Source organism: Sinohyriopsis cumingii, chromosome 5 (assembly GCF_028554795.1).
Source record: "Sinohyriopsis cumingii isolate HCF-2022 chromosome 5, ASM2855479v2, whole genome shotgun sequence".
NCBI lineage: Eukaryota > Metazoa > Mollusca > Bivalvia > Unionida > Unionidae > Sinohyriopsis > Sinohyriopsis cumingii.
Window position 1 is genome coordinate 88321953 of NC_142965.1, and position 23992 is coordinate 88345944.

General features: G+C 34.2%; 1 protein-coding gene across 6 annotated transcripts in view; it reads right to left on the reverse strand.

Moving 5' to 3' along the window:
- LOC149799700 (multicopper oxidase 3-like) overlaps positions 1 to 23119 on the reverse strand; it is a 31324-nt gene extending 8205 nt beyond the window's left edge. For 2 of the 6 annotated variants that reach the window (XM_089959057.1, XM_089959058.1), the window contains exon 1: positions 3927 to 4088. The gene's annotated coding sequence lies outside the window, so the exon portion shown is untranslated. Of the gene's footprint in view, positions 1 to 2083; positions 2251 to 3926; positions 4177 to 6367; positions 6423 to 13509; positions 13668 to 16710; positions 16790 to 22954 lie in introns of those variants that run through there. The other 4 variants (XM_089959060.1, XM_089959062.1, XM_089959061.1 and 1 more) reach the window with 3 other exon arrangements.
- Between the last annotated feature and the right edge of the window lie 873 nt (positions 23120 to 23992).

The window sequence follows — 23992 nt, forward strand, 5'->3', positions numbered from 1 at the left end:
AGTAAAAGTTTAGAGATAGCTGTTGGTCTTAAATTTTTCAGTTTATTTTAGTTTCTTGCATTATTTTTCCTGGAACAACAAATCTCATCATGTTAGGAAAATATAAAATGGTCATATATTACACAAGCGTTCTACCCAATTTGTTTATATATAACGCACAATATAGGTAAAATAATCCGGGTGTAATCATGACATTTAGGCCCTAATTTAAATATAGTCTCTTGCAAACGTTGTATAGGCATATTACAACTAGAAATGTGTGATGCAACACTGCATTGGATTGATATATTTAATACTTTGTGGCTATGTACTCCTGTTTGTGACATGTCTTTAACATATGATGTCATTGTTGTTTTTTCTTTCTTTTGACACTTATATTTATTTTGCACAAAAGGTAACTAAATTTCAAATACAAATGTAAAAGACATAATCATTAACCGCCACTAGAAAGGCAACGAAGAAAGGCTCACATTTACTTATCTAGCAGAAGGCTAGTAGCCCCCGCCCCCCCCCCCCCCCCCAAAAAGAAGAAACTCTTGGGCTGTCTAGGTTTCTCTATAGTATCTTTAGTGTAAGTAAATGTTTAAACAGTAAAATAATCCCCCAAATCAATCAACAAATTAGTAGCAACAACTTCTTTTTAGATCATTGAATCAAGTAATCCGGTGTTTTGCTTTGTTTTCTCGTCCAACATAATAATGTTATACTCATTTCCATGATCAGTTTAGTTTGAATGTCTCCATTATCTACGTTTATTTATATTGTGAATCTATCAAGCCTTCCACCTAATGCTCCAGTCTATTTTATTAATTTAAGTTTTGAATGCATCTGCCTCTATTGTAAACAGTGATTGAGATTGTATTTTTCAAATTTCTTTCCTTAATTCATCTGCATCTGTTTTAGATTGTTCTGTTCCATCAGTAAGCTTCTTTTTCAGACTTGACAAGTTTTGAACTATTGGCATTCCGATTGTATCACTTAAATATATGACAGATAATCCGTAAGTTATTGTCCTATATTCATGTTAATACTGTCTAAGACCTTTAATTTGCTTCTGTTGACCTGTATGTATTTTGCTTTATGTCACTTTCTAATGCATCTACTTCACTGTTCATCTTTTCTTCAAAAGGCTGCAATCTCGAATATATGTTCGTTTGTTCAAATATATTCTTTTCATATATGTCTATCCTTTAATGAAGCATTAAATCTATGTTTAATCAAAGACTTCCTCGTTTAAGAGCTTTTGCCTGTTGTTGACAATCTGTTTTTGAAATTCTTGAATATTGTTTGCTTATAGTACTCTGTGTTAAGAACCTGGAAATTGTTTGTCAAGTAGTTCACTCCGTGTTTTAATATAATTCAAACTATTATCATCCAAACTTGTACTACTTGAGAATTACCACATTTGTCTACAGATACGTGACTGAAACTGAAACTAAATTTAGTCTGATTTCCCACTGTACGCTATAGCTGATATTTCATTAACATATGTCTCGTCGCTTTTTCTGGTGTCTATTGGTATCCATATTTTTGTACCGCTTGACCGCTTGTCAGTTAAAAGCAATTCTAGTTATATCTTTATATGTCCCAACTGCTGTACTAGGTTTCAATTTATTTTCAAATTTTCGTTTCGGGTGAAATAATGCTACTTATACTTCTATTTTCAGCAAAATATAATTCTTTTCAGGTTTTTTTGTAATATATTTGAAAGTGCAAACGTGGCAGAATTTGGAATAAATTATTTTGATCAGACATTTGAAAATCGCTTTTACGATGAAGATACATACAAGGAACAAATTACGGATATAATAAGTGGAGATGATTTAATTTATAATTTATCTGTTGATATATGTTAATCTCCTCTATCAAATATTGTCAGTTGGAGTGGAAGACATCAAATAATCTCTAACACACAATTTTAACAGAGTTGATACACATTTAATTAACCCTCTTTCTAACATTAAGGGAAACATATTCTTTCGTCGTGAAGTAAATTAATGACCAATACAAATATGAGAAAAAGGGTACTCTTAAAGATATCTTAAAATCCATGTACCTTAATATAACAGTGGATATGACTTACCCAAGTCTTCGGCGTCTAAACAAAAGAAGAACATACATATATACCAGCCAATGAGATACCTTCAGGCAATAGTAGGCAATACTCTTTGCAACATTATGATGAAACGGAGATGCAAACAATTAACGCAAATAAACCAATAGACCATCAAGAAATAAAACTAAAAACAGTGAAGGACACTTGAAACGACTGAACTGAAAGTGGAGAATCCGCATCTTCAGTACGTATAGTACATATTATGCGGAAAGGATGAATAATTAAGAAATTCTGTGCATGATGCAACATTTTTCGATCTGAAAATAGGGCACATGTTTTAAGAGGTTGAAACGCATGACAAACAAATAGAGAAGAGAGGTACAGACATCAACCAAGTAACGGATGAAAACGAAAGACGCGTTGCAAATTTTTTGAATGTAAAAAGAAATATCAATTATCTTACAAATATTATGACTTATGTTTCGTTTCTTTTATGCACGTTACAGATCCTGATAAATGTGAAGTAAAATGAATTTTAAGAGTCTTACCAGTGAATTTTATGGATGATAGAAACGAGGAGTTCATACAGATCAAAATGTAAACTGTTTAAGAACAAATTTATACGGTACAAAGCATCTAAATGTACCTACTTACAACACTCGTGTAACACAACACGACACGATGTTCTACACATCTATCTGTACTTGTCAGAGTTAAAACGTTGTTATCATTGTATCTTAAATCCGGTACACTATCACCAAGAGTGGAAATCTGATTCATTTTCCTTCCTATAGATTGATAATATTGCGATATTACAATATATATATATATATATATATATATATATATATATATATATATATATATATATATATATATATATATACACACATATTCTCAGTCTCTCACCATATTCACTTTTATTTTACTTAGAGACCTGCATAATTCGTAAGGTTATCCCTGCACTCGTCTCGGTTATCCCTACATCGATTATATATAGATGCACGTGTCACTCAAGCGCTACGCCTAGCGGACTAATAGAAAATTATGAAACCGCTGTTTGCATATAACTATCATCCCCGACAATATCTCAGATTTTGAAAGCTTTATTTCAAACCAAATGCAAGAAGAGTTTTTACTTAAAAACAAGTAAGCAGGCACAAACGTCCAGACTGGTGGGGCAAATATGTTCCACATTATCTTAATAGGTCTTATAAATCTTATCTACATGGTATTTACGTTTACACAACACAACATACACTTTAAATAAAATAGGTACATTGAAAAGGCTATGATACGCTACATTGTAGTTTGAAAAAATAATTTTAAAAGTTAATTTTAAAAAAAATCGTTGCACTGATTCGGAAGAGCGACACACCATGTAATGGTATCACTTATGGTTGAGCTACATCTAACTCGTTCTACTTTCACTTGCAGTAAAATAAATCCGTGTATGGAAAGTTGATATTAAACCCCGACACTTACTAGTGTATATCACTGAAATCGTTAAACGTAATAAATAGCAAAGGGTCTTTTGAACGGAAGGCTGTACTCTCAATTTCATATGATTTTAATCTGTAAAATAGGATTTACTGGGAATGTTTGCTGTTCAATCATTTGCTTACATCATGTGAGACCTAATCCTCAAGGAAACAAAAAAGGAAGTTATTTATTATAAAGACGGTTTAGAAGCATGATATGATATATGTGAATTTACACAGACACATATTGCAAATCACATATATATATATATATATATATATATATATATATATATATATATATATATATATATATATATATATATATATATATATGTGAAAATTAATTGATCGTTGTTGTGCTTAGCAAGATTTCGAAAACGACTCACCTTATAATGTTATCACCGTTAATCGAGATAGATCAAGTTCATAGTATTTTGTAAATTGAAGTCAAATACATCCGTGCTTTGAAAGGTGAACACTGTTACTTACAAATATACGTTGCTGCTAGAGGGGAACATCTGCCTGGCGTATTACAGAGGGAGCGTAGAAGCCCATTATAGGACATTAGTCAGTCTACACATAAGCAAGGTAATGTACTGCAATACTGCAATCCATCACGTACGTTTCATAACATTCTGTTTCTAATAAATGTCATCCCCACACCTCTAAACATGGCCAGATTGTGTAACATAATTATAGAGGTTTAATCGGAACAGCAACACCAGTTTTCAGTCGTCAACAAGTATGCATATTGAACATGTCTGTATATATATATATATATATATATATATATATATATATATATATATATAGAGAGAGAGAGAGAGAGAGAGAGAGAGAGAGAGTAAACACACACATATACACACCAAAGCGCCTCTCCTAGGATAATGGTTGATATGTTACGATACATATTTAGGAAAAAAATATAACAGGTCCAAGCATACCTCTGCAGCTGCCGAAATCGTTTAACATAATTATGAAGGTTCGATCGCAGCAGCAACCATTTTTCAATCGCGTCATGACTTCCCAAGTATGCATTTGAATATAAACTACACACACACACACACACACACACACACACACACACAGTTTTTTCATTCGTGCCTTACGAAGAGTCGATTCAGGGTCCGTGGGTTACGGCACCAAGAATGATGCCACAGAGCTACTATGACACTACAAAGTCGTTGGTATAGACATTCGTTAGATAAATTAAGTCTTTGAAATTGTATGTGCTAAATTACATATATCCTTCTCTGACGTTGCCCGTGGTGGTGACAGTTAGGAGAAAACAATTATTGAATAGAAGACAACATAATCGTTTTAGAAACGACATCATTGACTTTTTTATATCTTCAGTATCTACCAATTCCTTTCACAAATCTACAAAGGACAGCTACATACGAGGCAAGATAAACACACAGATACGTAATTATATTACAGATATTTACGTGATGTTTGGATAATAATAATAATAATAATAATAATAATAAATAATAATAATAATAACAATAATAATAATAACTTTTCATGTTTTTTTGTGGGAAATAATGAAAGTTGATATCATTGGTTTGAGAAACCTATTTAGTGGCTGGAAATGTGTCTTTACCAGGAAATGCATTGTTGTCTGTGCTCGGCAAACATTATTTCAAGTCCCCTTAAGTGGCATTCTTGCATTTATGCAAACCCGACAGAAAAGTTATATCACCCTCAGAAACTCAAGTTTATAATGTATCAACCCTTAAGGTTTCATAATTAGACACTATCTGTATGGAAATCCACACTCCTCACGACCGGTGTAGATCATTCTGATAGTTTTAAATAACCTAGCAAAGTTCTTGAAAGTATTCACTTAATCAGTGTTTCTCCGGTTTGTATTTCACACTCCTATTTAGTCTAGTGTATCTGTCTTCTAACCTCGTTGCGCCAACTGCCTATACTTGATAAATAATTACATCCGACTATGGGTCAAGTGGTTGAAGTTCATTATTCTATGCAAGTATAATACATCCTCTAAACCCGTCACATTATCCAGATAACGTGGCCCAGAAACGAATAAACATGTTAAATTAAAAATCAAGGGCAGCGATAAGGATATGATCGGGGGATGGTTGGTGTGTTGATGAACAGGCGAATAGCCAATATAAAGTTGGACACTATCATTTAGATGATACATGATGATTGTTTTCATCTAGACGGCGGTTTCCGTGAAACTCGGAATCCGTCATAATCACATGATGAGTTCCTGTGAAAAATGTTGAATCTAGTGGGAGTGTTAAATGTTATCTGCTAGCCCATAGTTCATTCCGATCTTAAGATCCTCTCTGCTTCCATTTGGTATCAGAGTTACAGTGGTGTTCAGATATAATTTGAGAGGAATTATTTATTAAATCATTCATTGGAATTACTAAGTACTAATTGATTTTGGATTAACACATTACTTTGTAATAATTAAATATTAATTAATTACTTCTTGTAGTACAAAAATAGAAATATATCTAAACCATAGACTAGTCAGAAATGATAACAGTATGTATCGTTAAAAATCTTTCAAAAATAAACTTTTAGCAAACTGTGGCCTTCATGTATTTTCATTTTAATTAGACCAGAATCACAAGCCATCTTGAATATGTTACAAATTTACCGTCACGGATAAATTTTGAAATACTATTTGGCTGATATTAGAAAGAAATTAACAAAATAAAGGTATTGGGTGTATTCAATGCATACGGTCTATTGATCACTATGGATATGGGAAGGCAGAGTGAAATAGAACTACTAATACTATGTCAGCGTTGACTCTGATGCTGGAAAATATAACATTTCTCACCTTTGTTATAATAAGGTTTGCATCAGTTCTACCTATTCAATTCTACAGCCAAGTTCTGTGAATAGAAAAAGAGAGAACACTGAAAAGTAAGATAAATTTGAATTATTTTCTTTTTATGTTTTAGCAAGTTTATGTTTTGCACCCGACTTTAAAGGCAGTATTGTTTAACAGTTGACGTGTGGGAACCATGTCAGGTTTTCCCTTGGAGAAAACAAATGAATATTTATATCTATATGCGGAAAGACTACCGTGATCCCACGATATTGTAATATTGAAAGCCAAATGCATTGCACGAATCAAGAAGTTATCTTGAATTTATTTGAATGCGGCATTAAACGTTGCATGGTACCTTTTACTAATTGAAACGGCAAATTTGCTTCCTTCTCTAACTTGGTATTCGTGTTCATGATTTCTGTAAATACACCAGGGTTTTTAATACATTTCTATTGATTTTGTTCTAAATGTATTGTATCAATATGACTAACAGGTTTTATTTTTATTTCCATTACCAACGAAAACCAAAACTTCGCGGTAGCTTGCGGTGTCAAGGAAAGTAATGACAGCTATAACTTCAGGTTTTATTGAATGTTTAATTCTCGAAGTCTGTCCAATAATTGTTTGTAATTCAATAACCGCGGCAGAGTCATATTCTATGACTTTCTTCGTCTAAGTATGTAATTTTCACTTTGAAACAAGTATAATTACTAATTGAATGATTTCAAGTGAATCAGATTTTCAGCCTATGTATACACATTCCGACTGACATACGTTTTTGCAGCACATGAATATAAAATACTTGAATAACACCCGTTTATTGCACGTGAATCATGATTTATCATCTAACTAATCATATGTAATCTATTTATCCGCATCACTATAGTTTGAATTCTAAACAACTATGGCAGATTTTATCATACCATAACTCAAAGGCACAAGAATGCCTCAGTTCATTAAAACGTTGGTAAAGCCCTTATTTCCTAAAGGTTTTAGAGAGACCCATTTTTATGAACTTGCACTAGGCGTTGTGTGCTCTCCTCCCGAGTGGCTGAGTGGTCTAAAGCGCTGACCGTTACGGATGATTGCCATCTCACCTCTTTGTGGGTTAGAGTCTCGGGTTCGGCCAATATGGGTATGTGAAAAAGCTTGCCAGTAGCTTCTCGAGGGTCGGTAGTTTTTTCTGAGATTTTCCCGGATTCTTCCTCCACCAATTATACTGGCCGCCATGTATGGCCTATCTTGCGCTGAAAAATGGCGTTAACCCATACATCAAAACTCTCCTCCGCAGGTCTGCAATGTATATGTTAATTCGTTTAAATCCATTGCAGCCAGCATTCTTAAAGTTATCTTATTTAATACACCAGTATTTAATTAATATATAATATTATGTTTTGTTCAAAATGAATGATTATCTAGATTAATTGATTTATAAATGTGGTTTCAAGAATGCCAGTTGTGTAGATTTCTAAATTATCTCCCTTGCACAACTGAATGCATTACTGGCATTACATGTAAGATAGCATACTTTAGTGTATGTGCATTGAAAGTATAGGTGGCAAAATATATAAGTTTTATATATCTGAATACATTTTTTCTTCTTCATGTTAATAAGCTTACATATAATTTGAAGCTTATTTCTCGGAATTGCATCTGATTTCCTTCATATTTGACTAGATTACGTAATCGTTCCTTATCGATACCGCATATATATATATATATATATATATATATATATATATATATATATATATTTGTGTGTGTTTATTTATCATACATATTCCGCTCTCATTCTGTGGTGTATATATATATATATATATATATATATATATATATATATATATATATATATATATATATATATATATACCGATACCTCTGCGTATTGCATTATTCAATGCCCAGTCAGTAGGACCACCTGAAAAGCGCACAGAAATAGTTAATTCTATCAACGACCAGAATATTGACGTATTTTCCCTGACAGAAACATGCCTAAAAACATCAGGCGATGAGCCTAAGTGTGCGGATCTAACACTCACTGGTTACTCCATCAAGTCGTTCCCCCGTAACTCTCGCCGAGGTGGAATTGCTGTCATCACAAAGAACTCCATGATCAAATGTCTTCACCACACCACAACATTCAATTTCGACCACACATGGTTTGAACTAGTTCAAGCCACACTCACACTGGAGCAAAGGTCAGTCCATTTTATATGTTTATACCGCCCTCATCCTAGTAGAAAAACAAGCTGATTGAATCTCTCTTTTTGGAGCAGTTTCCGAATCTCCTTGAGTATGGAAATTCGATAGGTGGCAACCTGATTATTCTTGGAGATTTCAACTTTCACTTTGACTGTCCCTGAAATCCAAATTCATCAAAACTCCTAGATTCCATTAATGTTTTTAACTTAAACAGTCAATTAACCATCCCACCCATCAACATGGTCACATTTTAGACTGGATTTTTCATAGACCTGATGATATAATTCTACGGTCCTCTATGGCATCCCATGAACTTGCATCAGATCACCTCTACATTATATGCTATCTTGACGCATCAGTCCCTAACCCTCCACCTTTATCTGCTACTAAGAGAAACGTCCGTATGATAAATAGAACCAAACTAATGCATGACATCCAAGCAAACCTAACAACTTGCTTACCTCCTACCGCAGAACAACTCGATAACTGCCTGCGTTCAGTGCTCGACAAACGTGCCCCACCCACCAAGTGCAGAGTATCAATTCAAAAGTGTTCTTCATGGTATAGCAGTGTTAGGGACCAGCTTCGCACTGCTAAAAGAGATCGCCGTAAAGCTGAGAGGCCTTGGCATTGCACCAGACTCACTATTCATAAGCAAATATATGAAGCCGCTAAGACGAATGTCACAAATATAGTCCATGCAACGAAATCAGCCCACTACACTACTAAGATCATGGAAAGTTCCAGCTGCAAAGAGCTCTTCGAGATTACTAACAAGCTAATGTCAAGGAACAAATCTACACCACTTCCAACTACCTTCTCTCCATTCGACCTTCCGGACATGTTTGCAATTTCTTCCGTGATAAAGTACAAACTATTAGAGATAAGCTTGACACCACAATTTCAATTGACTCGTTGTCACCATACAGTTGGGATACAGAATTTGACCGGCAACCATTAGCAGCATTTGAACCTGTCTGTATGGATTTTGTACGTACAATCGTGATGAAGAGTGCACCGAAGTCATGTGAACTTGATCCATTTCCAACATGACTTCTGCTTGAGTGCTTAGATCCAGCATTACCTTCACTAACTGATGTTATTAATACCTCTCTCTCATCCGGGAAATTCCCATCATTTTTCACAACTGCCATTGAATTCAAACAGTCTTTTTAGCAATGTACAATCTGCATATAGCCCTTGCCACAGTACTGAAACTACTCTTCTAAACGTAGTTAATGACATTCTCTCTGCTTTGGATAGCGGAAAGATTAGAGTCCTCACCCTCCTTGATTTGTCTGCAGCATTTGACACAATAGACTATGATATAGTTCTTCACTGTCTCCAGCATGTGTTTGGCATTCATGATACATCCTTACTGTGGTTCAAATCCTACTTGGTCAACAGGACACAAATTGTATCTGCAAATGGAATACACTCCATCCCAGTTGATTTATGTTGTAATATACATCACGCTGTTATAATATAAAATTCTTCCCATTCACTAGATGAAATTTGATTTTTGTGGTCCAAATATAATCTTAACTTTCGACAAGTAAAGTTGGGAACCATGAGAAGATTATATAGCATGAGACACCCAGTTATTAGTTTGGTTTTGTAAGCTTATTTCATTTTAGCAGTCATCAAATGCCTTTTTGACTATTCCATTTTATTGTACATCACAGTATTTCTACACTCAATGTTCGGTTCAATTTAGTTTGAATTTCTTTATTATCTACACTTTCTATCTTGTAAATCTATCAAGACTTCCACTTAATGCCAGAGTCTATATTCTTAATCTAAAGGAGACCAGAAACCAATGGAAATATAGAATAATAATAAAAGCACCATAGAAGAAAACCTTATTCTGGAGTATCATCTGCTACCGTAATGCCAATATTTAAATACTGGCATATCTTCTAGGAGCTGAATTTCTGTGACCTCGTATGCAACATTTCCGCGCCTATTCGGTTACTTTCGGGATGTGACGTCATAGAAGCTACTCCAGCATCCCAAGTGGGAGTTGCCAGAGTAAAAGACAATGCCATTTTGCGTTGGTGTAAAAGCACATTAAGAAAAGCCTGTGGACAACATTTTTATTTCTTTTCTAAAAGATAAAGGCATAAAGAAAGTATGGATGCATTACTACAAGCGATTCGATTTCAAAGCAACACTATACAGCATTCTGTGCTCATTACATTTCTCAAAGGAATGTTACGAGAGGGATCCTGAAAATCTGGCAGCTATAGGATACGCAAATGCTAGTCCTAGACTAAACGTTGGCGCTGTTCCAGACATTCATTTGGATATTTTAAATCCTAGGAAACGTGTTAAACGTGTGAGTTACGAAGGCCGAGTAAGTGACCAAAAAATGCAACAATAAATTCACAGATCTGACATCCCTACACCCGGGGCCCCTCTGATTTTAGTTCGGATCTATCCTGTATCCAAAGTTAGGTGCCTGTCGGGTTTGTCGAAACACAAATTGTTTGCCTGAGGAAACTTTGAAGTGCCATTTCTCCCTGTGATACGCCTTATAACTCCCCCTGGACAAACCCCTTTTTCATATTCTGGTCAGCTTTGGCAATACTGCAAAACAGCTAAAGTTTTGATCTGAGTACACAAACAATAAAGCCAATGTAACTAATGTACAGTTAATTCTGATCCTTGCATTTATCTTGTGATAAGAACTGCCCTTCGAACATACTTCAAAGAAACCATGTTTGACAGTGTGTGTATGTAGGCACCAGCGATTGATTGCCAAATAAACGATGCCTCTTTTGTTGTAACTTACGATGCCTAGGACTTCATTTTAACAGTTCAAATCTGCAATCTGTTTTCCCCACGTTTTATGCCCCACCGTATTTTCTTAGGTTTAAGTCTGAATGCATGTAACAATGTTTACTGAATAAAATATTTATTCTGAATTAGTTCTTTAGGAGCACATATACTGCATGATATATTTTGCTTTATTCCTTATTTTAATTTAATCATGATAATTAAACTTTACATATACGGTAAAGGAATGTCAGATGTTAACTGGCAGAGTTTCTTTGGGGGAAATGGAGATGCTATTTTGTTTGCAGAGAAAATTTCACAGCATCCACAGTGATCATTCATTTAAGCTCATTGGTGACCATTTTTTATTTTTTATTATACTATATAACTGGTGTGGTTGTTTAAAAACATCTGACATTTACATGAATAATGTTTAATCTTAACGTTCTATTTACTGAAGAGAAGAACAATTATTTCGTCCAGTGCCGGATTTAGAGGTCTGTGTTTGTGTGTGATTTGGACTTTTAACGTAGCTTTAACAATTCTTCAATCATATCGCTATGATGTCTGCAGTTTGGCAGCTTAGACATAGCGAGGCCCTTAGTTATGGGAAGCTGTAGAGGCCCTATTTGCTATAAAATAAAATTGAGAGGCCCCTTCAGACTGTGAATTCTGAGGCCCTAAGCTCGAGCTTCTTTAGCTTATGCCTAAATCCGGCACTGATTTCATCACTACAATATTTACAAGTGATGAAACAGAATATGGCATGTTTGGATTGCAGACTTTATATCTTTATGTATGGTTTGTTTTTTTATTTCTTCTGAGAAATGAAAATTGACAGACATAATGTAATAATCGTGACTTCTCTGCGCAGAATTGGAAGATATTACGAGATCGGAAAGTAGATGAGGAAATACCCCCAAAATCGGGAGAGTTTTTTTTTTCTTCTCCCTGCTTGAGAGTTGACAGGTATAAAATGTCCGGGCTTGTGGAATTTCAGTCAGGGCTTGAGTTTATTTAAGTCACCAGCCCGGGGCCTGTGCCAAAACAAATTCTTTCAGCACTGACCAGTACAGCACATAAACTATTATACCAGACAGCAGATTCAACTTTTAAATGTGCAACCCAAATCTGGTCTCCTCCTGTCTGTCTCGCTCGCCATGTTTATGTTTGTATTCGAGGATTGGCTAGTACTGCGTCACTGGACCATGTGATATGTCGTCTCATCAAAACTAAAAAAAAACTCGGCAATTTACGGAATCGTGGTAACTTCTACGCAATATAATCGCTACCCGCTTAGATATTAAATTTATAAACATTACAGTCGAATTAAAATATGTAGAGAATTACATACATAAAAGGAAAGGTTTGATTTCCGGTCTCTTTTAAGCTTTGAATCTGGATATATTGTAAAACATATTCAGCTCACTTCCATTTTTCGAATTTGTTTTCTAAATTCATTGGCATCTGTTTTAGATTGTACTGTTCCAGTGATAGCTTCTTTGTATTTTTTTGTAAGTTTTTATACCTTGGTATTTCGATTTTATCATTTAAATATTTGATAATTCGAACTTTATTCGCATATAGTCATGATAATGGTATCTAAGACAATTTTTTTGTTTCAGATGACATATTTTGCCTTATATGTTACTTTCTAATGCATCAATTTTACTGTTTATCCTTTCTTCAAAGGGTTGTAAGTCGTAATCGATAATTGTCGTTTTAATATGCTATTTAAGTATTTGTCTCTCCTTTGGATGATGTATTATATATTTGTTTAAAAAAGAGCTTTTGCCTGTTGTTAACAATCTGATTTTGAAATTCTGGAATGTTGTTTGCTTTATAGTACGCTGTGTTAAGTAACTTGAACTTATTTGTCAACTGGTTCACTCCGTGTTTTTATAAAATTCAAACTATTATCATCCAGACATTTACTACTTGAGAATCAATACATCTTTGTACAAATACGTAGCTGCTTCAGTGTTTTCCTAGATCACTGAATTGGTAATACTGAGGCAGTTTAAACTGCTATTAAATATAATCTGATTTAAATAGCGTTTGATATTTCTCAAACTCTTATTTCTCTGTTAATTTCAAACCAAGATCATTAGTGCCTTTGAAATATAGTTTAACTAGCGCTATTTACATACTCTGAATACATATGTTACCTGTGCAGCTGTAATATATTGCCATTCCGTCTTCATCTATAATACTGATATTTAATCTGTTTATGGAACAGCATTGGAATTTAGCGTAATCGTCATTAACACTCGGTGAAACATGTCCGCAGTAAATAACATTTTGACAGGTGGAGAATCCAGCAAATCTGAAAAATATATATTAGAATAATTTTGTGTGTCATTGTTTTGATCGATGAAAGTAAATATATGTTAAGTTTTAAAAAAAACACCACACAAAGGTATGGGATAAAGTATATATATTTATAGATATTTTGCTAGTGAATCTCAAAGATTCACAGTTGTAGGTTGTTACGATTTAAATTAAGTAATTATTGACCTGCCAAAACATCAGTTTTCTTTCTACCACCGAGAACGAATAATATCTTTGTCATTTATAGCTGTCATTTCATCTTTGACTTTGATAAGGTATTACAAAAGTCCTTGATTCATCATTGTTGTATACATAATCTAATATGTTGTTTTTCAGTTCATTGGAAGGAAAGATTACTATTTGCATCGTCAAAATCATTTTTAAGGAGTACCTAGATAGTAATATATTTTTATATTTGTAGTTAAACAATTGATACAACTGAGAGTTACACCTTTTGAATTTCAGTTTGAAGCTGCTTTAAACGTTTTTCGCATTTACTTATTTTATTCCGTTGTTGTAACTATTAAAGCTTTCCTCTTAGCTTCTCTAAAATATCTTTCCTTTTGATCTCTTTCTCTCCTCTTAGATTTCGTTTGCTCTTCAATATATTTTTTTTGGTGGTGTTTCTTGTTGTCTTCATTAATGAATACACTTCTAACGCCTATGGATCTCATATACATAGTATATATCAAATAAAATTCTTGGCGACTGAATTTATTATCACATATTGTCTAAGTTACACAATTATCATTAGTGTACAAATTACGTATGGCAGAGGTTAATATCTCATAGTGTTTTTGAACTTTGTTATATATTTACTCCTTATTATTAACTATAGACACAAACCCTATTAAAGTTGCACCAGCCACAATTAAAGCCAGAGGAATTATTAATTCTGTTGCTACTTCGGCCATTTCGTAACGTGCAGCTGTAACATATATTCTGTCTGAAACAAAAGCCATGCCCAGTTTAAGACTTATACTGCTTTGTATCCTTACTGGCACCTCTTTCACTAAATCAGTCTTACTTTGATTTAATTCAAACAACCTAAAAATTCCACTGTAGGCTTAGCTCAAGACCTTATAGGAAACACCAGCCGCGGAGTTGACATTTTCTGCTCATTAATACGTGTGAATAAGACTTCTTAGATTTATAATTTGAAACGAATTTTGTATGGCGTTTGGTTGTTCTGACATGTGTTTCAATTTTACAGTTTTTTAAATCTTGTTTTTCAACATGGAAGTCTAAGTTCTTCTTTAATTCAATTGTACGCATTATCATTGCACTTGGAAAAAGCGACGTTATAACTTATCGAATTCCATTTATTTTGGTGAATCTCATCAACACCTTCTAGCTTTTTTGGAAACATGTTATAACGGACGGCAATATCCGAGTTTAATAGCTGCATGTCTCAAGTGACATGTATTAATTTGAAATTTCTTTTTAATCACGAAACTGTTCGCATCCCTCACATCATTTCTGGAATTTGCTTTTGCTGTTGCTTTGGCAGAGCAGCTAGTTTTAGTGGCTGTTTTTGAGTTGTTTGATTAGGTATGGCAAGTTTGACAAGGTTACCAACAGTGTAACTATAATATCCCGATGCCAGCACCAAGACATGAATATTGCCACGTATCCAGCAACATATTTTGCTTGATCTACACGAACGTCTATCATCTGTGAAGCTATATATTCATATTGTTCCTGTCTTAATATTTCTGCTTTCGCTTTTTTAAATTTATGTTAAATCCAATTGGTTCACCAAATGTAACTCTTCATGGATCTTTCTTGTTATGCGAATGCACCTTTTCTTGTGAATTGCTAACTTTTTGATACTTCTTAGGACTTGTCCTAATTAACATTTATTTACAACAAGTGATAATACGAAGTTCAACATGACATCAAGGGTCATGGTGTCGATCAAAGTAATCTCAATATAGACCGTATTATTTATTTTGACTCTGTTGAAACTAATGCTGTAACTAGTCAAACACTAGATGTAAGCACGTGATGACAGGGCTAGAATATAGAATGCCTTCTGAATGAGAGGACAAATGCACGAAGAGCAATAGTACACATATTTGACTTAAATGTCATTGCTACAGTTTCCTTTGTTGACTATTAAGATTGCTGTGTCTGAATGACACCTAGGCATCACTCATTGCAGATAGAGTTAATACCAACTTAAATGATAAAAGTCCAACAAAGTATCTAATATAATTTCATGTCATGCAAAGTATCTAATACAATTTCATGTCATGCAAAGTATCTAATACAATTTCGTGTCATGCAAAGTATCTAGTACAATTTCATGTCATGCAAAGTATCTAATACAATTTCATGTCATGCAAAGTATCTAATACAATTTCATGTCATGCAATCGCCTTTATTCATCTCAACAGTAGAAAAGTACTTTGATCATCAAAATGGTACTATCAGAATGACAACACATCCCAGTCACTTTCGATATGTTAACTGATTTTGCATTAACATATATCTCGTCGGTTCTTCTGGTGTATTTTGTGTCCATCTTTGCGTTCTTTTTGTCACTTAAAAGTAATTCTAGTTATATCTTTACATGTCCCAGTTGCTGTACTAGTCTTCAATGTGTTTTAAATTTTCATTTCAGGTGAAATAATGCAACTCATACCTCTGTCTTCATCAAAATACAATTCTTTTCAGGTTGTTTTTGTAATCCATTTGTACAGTGCAAAAGGGCAGAATGTGGAGGAAATGTTTTTGATCTGTCATTTGGATATCCCCTTTACGGCGAAGATATTTACAAGGAACAAACAACGGATGGCATACATGAAGATGATTTAATTTATAATTTATCTGAAGAGATATATGAATCTCCTCTATCAAATATTGTCAGTTGGAGTGGAAGACAACAAAGAATCTCTAACACAATATTTTAACAGAGTTGATGCACTTTTAATTAACCCTCGTTCTAACATTAACGGAAACGTTCTTTTGCCATGAAGTAAACGACTGACCAATATAAATTTGGGAACCTAACACTAATGGTGGATATGACTTACCTAAGATTTTCGTCTGGACAAAGAAGAAATAGATACCAGCAAATGCCTTCAGGCAGCAGTTTGCAATATCCTCTGTAACCTAATGATGAAACAGAGATGCGAACAATTAACGCAAATGAACTACTAGGCAATCAAGTAATAAAACCGAAAACATTAAAGTATACAAAAGCAAACAATTTGAAAGCAGAGAACCTGCAACTTCAGTACTTAATATTATTTACTATGCAGATATGAACAATAATGAAGAAATTCTGTAAATGGTACAATGTTTTTCGATCTGAAAATAGGGACACATAAATTAAGAGGTTGAAAAGAGAACATAAACATAAATTAAGAGGTTGAAAAGAGAACATAAAAACAGACATCAACAAAGGAAACAAGTGAAAACGAAAGAAGTGCTGCAAAGTGTTGAATATAAAAGAAATGACCAGTTCTATTACAACTGCGGCAGTTATAATTATTCTCTTTTCCATTTATGTTACAGAGGCTGATAAATGTGACGTAAAATGAATTTTAAGTCTTACCAGTGAATGTTATGGATGATAGATATAAACGAGGAGTTCATACAGATCAAAATCTAAAATCTTTCAAGAAAAAAGATATTAAGTACAAAGTATTTAAATACACAACTATCGTGTAATACTGCAGCATTTGTAAGGTTATCCTTGCACTCGTCTCAGTTTCCTAACCTCGATTATACAGAGATGCACATATCCTTCAAGCACTACGCCCATGGAATTAATATAAAATAATTACACGGCTGTTTGGATATAACTACCATCCTCGATAATAATACAAACTTTGAAGTGGCTATTTCAAACCAAATGCAGGAGGACATTCAATAAAAAACAAGTATACATGAACAAACGTCTAGACTGACGGGGCAAATATGTTCCACATTTTCTTAATACGTCTGGGAAATCTTTTCTACATGATATTTATGTTTACACAACACGTCATTTTATATACAAGACCAATATAAGACATTTCATTTACCACAGGTACATTACAAAGACGATGATGACAGTATATTGTAGTCAGTAAAATGAAATTAAATAATTAATTTAAAATAAATCGCGTGGTCGTTGCACTACCTTATATGATTCAAAAGAGTGAAACAGCTTGAAATGACATCACTGTTGGTCAAGATACGTGTAACTCGTACTACTTTCACTTGCAGTCAAATAGATCCGTGTTTGGAAAGTTGATATAAAACCCCGCCTCTTACCAGTGTAAATCATTGATAGCAGTAAATTTGATAAATGGTCTTGCAAACAGAAGGCTCTCCTTTCAATTTCATATGACTTTAATCAGTAAAATAGGGTTTACCTCGAGTGTGTGCTTTACATTCATTTGCTTACATGGTGTGACATCTAATCTGAAGGACAACAAACAGGAAGTTATATATATATATATATATATATATATATATATATATATATATATATATATATATATATATATATATATATATATATATATATTACAGACGGTTTAGAAGCATAATAGGATATACGTGAATCCTCACACGCGCATATTGCAAATAATTACCTATATATATATGTGTGTGTGTGTGTACATTAGTTTTTAGATATACAATTAGTATTATGGATTTTAAATAGCTTCCAAACGGATAAACACGCGCCACGTGCATCTTTCCAACACTGTCTTTCTGTCTCTCTGTGTGTCTGTCTTTGTCTCTCTATTTGTCTGTCTATGTCTGTCGATGTGTCTCACTGTCTGTCAATCTGTCTGTCTCTCTTTATATATATATATATTACAAACAAGTATTTTGGGGCTGTCTTTATTTATTGAAGTAAAAGAATATTTGGACAGTTTTTCTCAACGTTATACAAGAATAGTTTATCGTAATAATAGGTTATTGTTCAAGGCATGCACGATCAACGTAAACGACAATGTTGGGTGGCCTCATACACATACAAGCAAGGGAAAGTCTTATGTAATAAGACAACGGTGTACCTGGCACTCATGGCGTCAACGAAACAGACTTGTTTTGTCTAGGTGTAGCACTATTTTTAGCATATGATAGGCTATACATGGTGGCCAGTATAACAAGCTGGAGAAGAAAGTGGAAAATCCCCAATAAGAGCCAGCGACCTACGGGATGTTACTAGAATGGATCGGGAGGGGAATTGTGTCAAGGGTGTCGGGACGCCCAGGTTAAACACACACACACACACACACACACACACACACACAGTCCCTTTTCACTTCAAATATGACCATCGTTTTATTCTTGCGGACGTTTATTAGGTATTAGGCACACTTTGAGTTAAGGCACACAATACAAGATTAACTATTGATCTACTTTCAGAATGAATGTGGAGGGAAGAGTGTGTGATCTGGATTTTTAACGTAGCTTTAACAACTTTTTTAGTCATATTGCTACGTCTGCAGTGTGACAGTTGATAGTGATATCTAGCCCTGGGGCAGGACCCTGAATGGCCGAGTGGTCTGAAGCGCTCACCGTTACGGATCACTGCCATCTCATCTCTGTCTGCGTGGGTTCTAGTCTCGGCCTCGGCCAATGTAGGTATGTGAGAAACCTTGCCAGTAGCTTCTCGTGGGTCGGTGGTTCTTTCCGGGGTTTTCCCGGGTTCTTCCTCCACCATTAATACTGGCCGCCATTTATAGCTTATCTTGTGCTGGAAATGGCGTTAAACCCTAAAACAACAAGAAAGCACTGGGGCATCATGCCACAGACACGTAGCATGATGTCCCACCCAGTTTTATTACCCTGACACCAGGCCGACAAGTCCTAACACTAAACTCTTAATGCTGAGCGCCTAGCGAGGCAGCTGTGAGTACCATTATTTTAAAAGTCTTTGGTACGACTCGGCCAGGTTTCGAGTGCAGGGAAGAAAAATACTGCATGGAACCATGTCAAATTTTCCCTTTTTGCAAATAAATGAATGTGTATACCTACATACGGAAGGACTACCGTGATTCCACGATACGGTAATATTGAAAGCTAAATGCATTACACGAATGAAGAAGTTCTAAATTATCTCCCTTGCACGAATCAAGACGTTTTATTGAACTTATTTGAATGCAGCATTAAACGCTGCATGGTACCTTTTACTAATTGAAACGGCAAATTTACTTTTCATTTCTTCCTTCTCTAACTTGGTATTCATGAGCATGATTTTTATAAATGAACCAGGGTTTTTAATACATTTCTATTGATTTTGTTCTAAATGTATTGTAACAATCTGACTAACAGGTTTTATTTTTATTTCCATTACCAACGTAAAACCAAAACTTCGCGGTAGCTTGCGGTGTCAAGGACAGTAGTGACAGTAACAACAGTGGACGCCGCTAGAGGGCACTGGCGATCAAGATTAACGTTTTCTCAAAATGTCAACCTCATTAAACCCGATACTTTCTCCGCTTTAATATGCAAAAAGCCAATATTATTACGTCCGAATGTATTCATGGTTGAAAGGTCAAATGTCTATATTTAGCGTATATGACACTAAGCCATTTCTACAACTTATTCAGCGGAGAAAAACGAAAAACGAATTTTTCAAAAGGCTGAAAAACTAAATAAACAAACATATACGCTCACCTACGCCTACTTTTTAAATACTTTGGAGTCCTTTTTACGAGAATAATGGTAAAATGTGTGCGAATATTTGCCGAAAACCCACGAATTACGGCTTTTTCAAAGGTCACCCATGCCAGCAAGAATGGTAACTCTTCCCGGCACATGGGTACGTACATAATGTAAACAATGACAACAATACTACATAATTTGGGTTCAAAAACAAACGAAAACTTGATTGTATGAAAAGGCAAACGTTTATAGCAAGGAATCGGATTATACAGACGTACTGTCATTCATTATACCAAACTGATTAAAAAATATTTGTACAACGTTTGTTGTGTAATATATTTTCGAGGTTAGAGAGTCGACCTGAGTATAACTCACCGACTCGGTGATACTAGACGTATTGATAATATGTATGTGATTGTGATCATTGAGATATTATCAATGTCATGCCATCTGTTCTACGTACGGTTCTTATCTAGAGACACTGGTATTAAAATTAAAATGTTCATGTTTAGTCGGGACGGAAAAGAGGTAAAAGTTCAACTATTTTTCAGAATTTTGAAGATTGAAAATAAATTCATTTAAAATTGTCATGTCATTTTTTGTGAATATCAATATGAATATTGTCATCATAAGCCAAGGAATAGAAAATCGATCTGTAGTATTTCTCCATTTAAACAAATACATAATCATAAATATTTCTTGAGAACCAACTCAGTGCCAGTTTCTTCTCTATCTCTGATACCACAATTGTCTTTACTTCATGAACTATGTAATAGTGTTCAAGACAATGGCTAGAATTATTATAAAAATATCGCAAATTTAGGACATCCAAAATGTAATATTGCCCCATCCTAAGTTGACACTATTGGGAAACCTTTTGTCATTGATTTTATTTTATAGATAGGAAAACGTACCAAATATATCTTATGATAATTAAATTCTAAAATAGCAATTGTTATTTACTAAATTGTGATTTCAGATAAATGTATATATATATATATATATATATATATATACAAAAACACTGGAATGAATATGCACTATTGATTTTAAGAGTAACATACAATTTCAACTTGGTATGACTTATGATTATGCTATTGCATGCAAAAATGTTAGGGTGAGTGTGATAAAAAGGTACAGAAAGTCTTCAGAAGTACATGGAACATAGAAAAAGTAAACGTATTCTTGAAGCTGAATGTTCACAACACATTTATATATAACCATGTTTGTGTGTGTGTGTGTGTGATTTGGATTTTTAACGTAGCTTTAACAATTTTTCAGTCATATTGCTACGATGTCTGCAGCGTGGCAGTTTATAGTGATGTCCAGCACTGGGGCATCATGCCGCAGACATGTAGCACAATGTCCCACCCAGTCACATTATCCTGACACAAGGCCGACCAGTCCTAACACTAACCTCTTAATGCTGAGTGCCAAGCGAGGTAGCTGTTAGTACCATTCTTGTAAGTCTTTGGTATGACTCGGCCTGGGATAACCATATGTAAAAATATGCAACTTTCAGCATCAAGTAACATGAGGTCAAGAATTTTCAAAAAGTGACCAAAGACTTATATTAAAAATTGTGAACGGTACATGTGTTTGAATGCTTCCTGTGAATTTATTTAAAAGATATCATAAAGATGGGCTCATTTTTTAAATCTGCACACTCAAATTAAGCAGAAAACATTCCTTTTTAAAAGCAACATCAAATTTCAACTTGTGTAAGACTCAAAAATATAGTATTTCATGCAAAAATGTTGGGGGGTGTGTGATAAAAAGGCAAAGGGGGGATGCTGAATTACCTGGAAGATATTAAAATGTCAATTTATTCTTAAAGCTTAATGTTCACAAAACATTTCTATATAAAATATATGGAAGAAATATGCAAATTTCAGCTTTAAAAAACATGAGGTCAAGAATTTTCAAAAATTGCCAAAGACCAGTATTAAAAATTGTGGACGGTACATGTGTTTGAATGATTCCTGTGAATTTATTTGAAAAGATATAATAAAGATGGCTCATTTTTGAAATCTGCACACTCAAACTATGCAGAAAACATTCCATTTTTATATATTCTTTAATTATGAAAAAATCATCCCCTGTTGCTAGTGACAGCTGTAACTTTCAGGTTGGATTGGATGTTTAATTCTTGAAGTCTGTCTTTGGCCCATGAATACTATTCTCCAATAATTGTTCGTAATTCAATAATCGCAGCACGGTAACATTCTGTGGGTTTTATTTGTCTGAAGCATGTAATTTTCTCTTTGAAACATGTTTATTCTTTGTCATCACTTAACTGATGTCAAGTGAATCAGATTGTCAACTATGTATACACATTCTAACTTACACACTGAACAGTCATTTGGCCAGTACATGCATATAAAGTACGTAAAGCATTTGAGTCAAGTATCTAACTAATCATCTATAATCTATTACTCTGGTTTGCCTTCTACGTTTCCTTCTAAACACCTTTTTCAGACTTTATCATACCATCACTCAAAGGCACAGGACGGCCTAAATTCATTAAAATTCTTGTAAAGCTCTTATTTTCTAAAGGTTTTAGAGAGACCCATTTGAAGTCGTTCCTTATTTTTTGCAGCCGTACTCCTGCAATGGCATTAGTTAGTCCTTCATCACACAAGTTATACGATTTTTACTGATATTTACGTTTTGATCATGCAGTGATTTCTCTCCACGCCAATCCACGCCTCTCTTCCTTTTGTATTCTGTATTGCAATGTCCCACCACACCTGGGGGACACTGCCATATGCTCCAGGAATAGTTCGTTCCAAATGTTCGCCCTTTTATAAACTTGCAGTAGGCGGTATGTGCTATCCTCCCCAGGTCTGCAATGTAAACGTTATCTCCTATCAATCCACTGCAAACAGCTATCGTACAGTTATGTTATTAAATACAACAGTACTATATATATAATGTTCTGTTCATAATGAATGATTATCTTTAGATAAATTGATTTTTATATGTGGTTTCAAGAATGCCAGTTGTTTAGATTTCTAAATTATATCCCCTGCATCAATGAATGCATTATTGTCATTCCATTTAAGATAGTATAATTTAGTGGACGTGCATTGGAATGCTAAGTGGAAAAATGGTTACATGGTACTTGTAGATAATAACAAAGCTTTATGTATTTGAATAATACTGTTATGTGTTTAGGCTCTAATAAACAGTAACACAGAAAAAGTGATAACAACAAGCTTTGTAAAATGTAACAAATAATTTATTTCCCTGGAAAAATACTGTAAAAATAAAAAAAGAAGAACCTACAGTTTTAAGAATCAAATCCAAAAATAATCCAAGAATAATTCATGAATTAAATTACAAAAGTCCTAATAATAAAATGTTCTAATGAATTCAAGTTCGGGTCCCGACGAAGAATCCAAGATGGAAGGCGATGCCGTTTGCAGTATCCTATACAGAGTTGTCGTTTACACTTCCTTGTAAATTACACTCCGGTGTTGGAAAACCGAATAAAATTTGTAAGCAACGTCTTTCCAGAAATTCTGTAGGAGCACCACTGAAAATGTTTCCAGAGAAACGAATTAATCTTTTAAAATCCGAATGATCTGAAAATAATTAACTCAAAACTTATCACAACAGAACAACTTGACATCAAGTGTAAAATGCCCAAAGCTGATCTCTCTCTCTCTCTCTATCTCTCTCTCTCTCTCTAAGCATCACTAT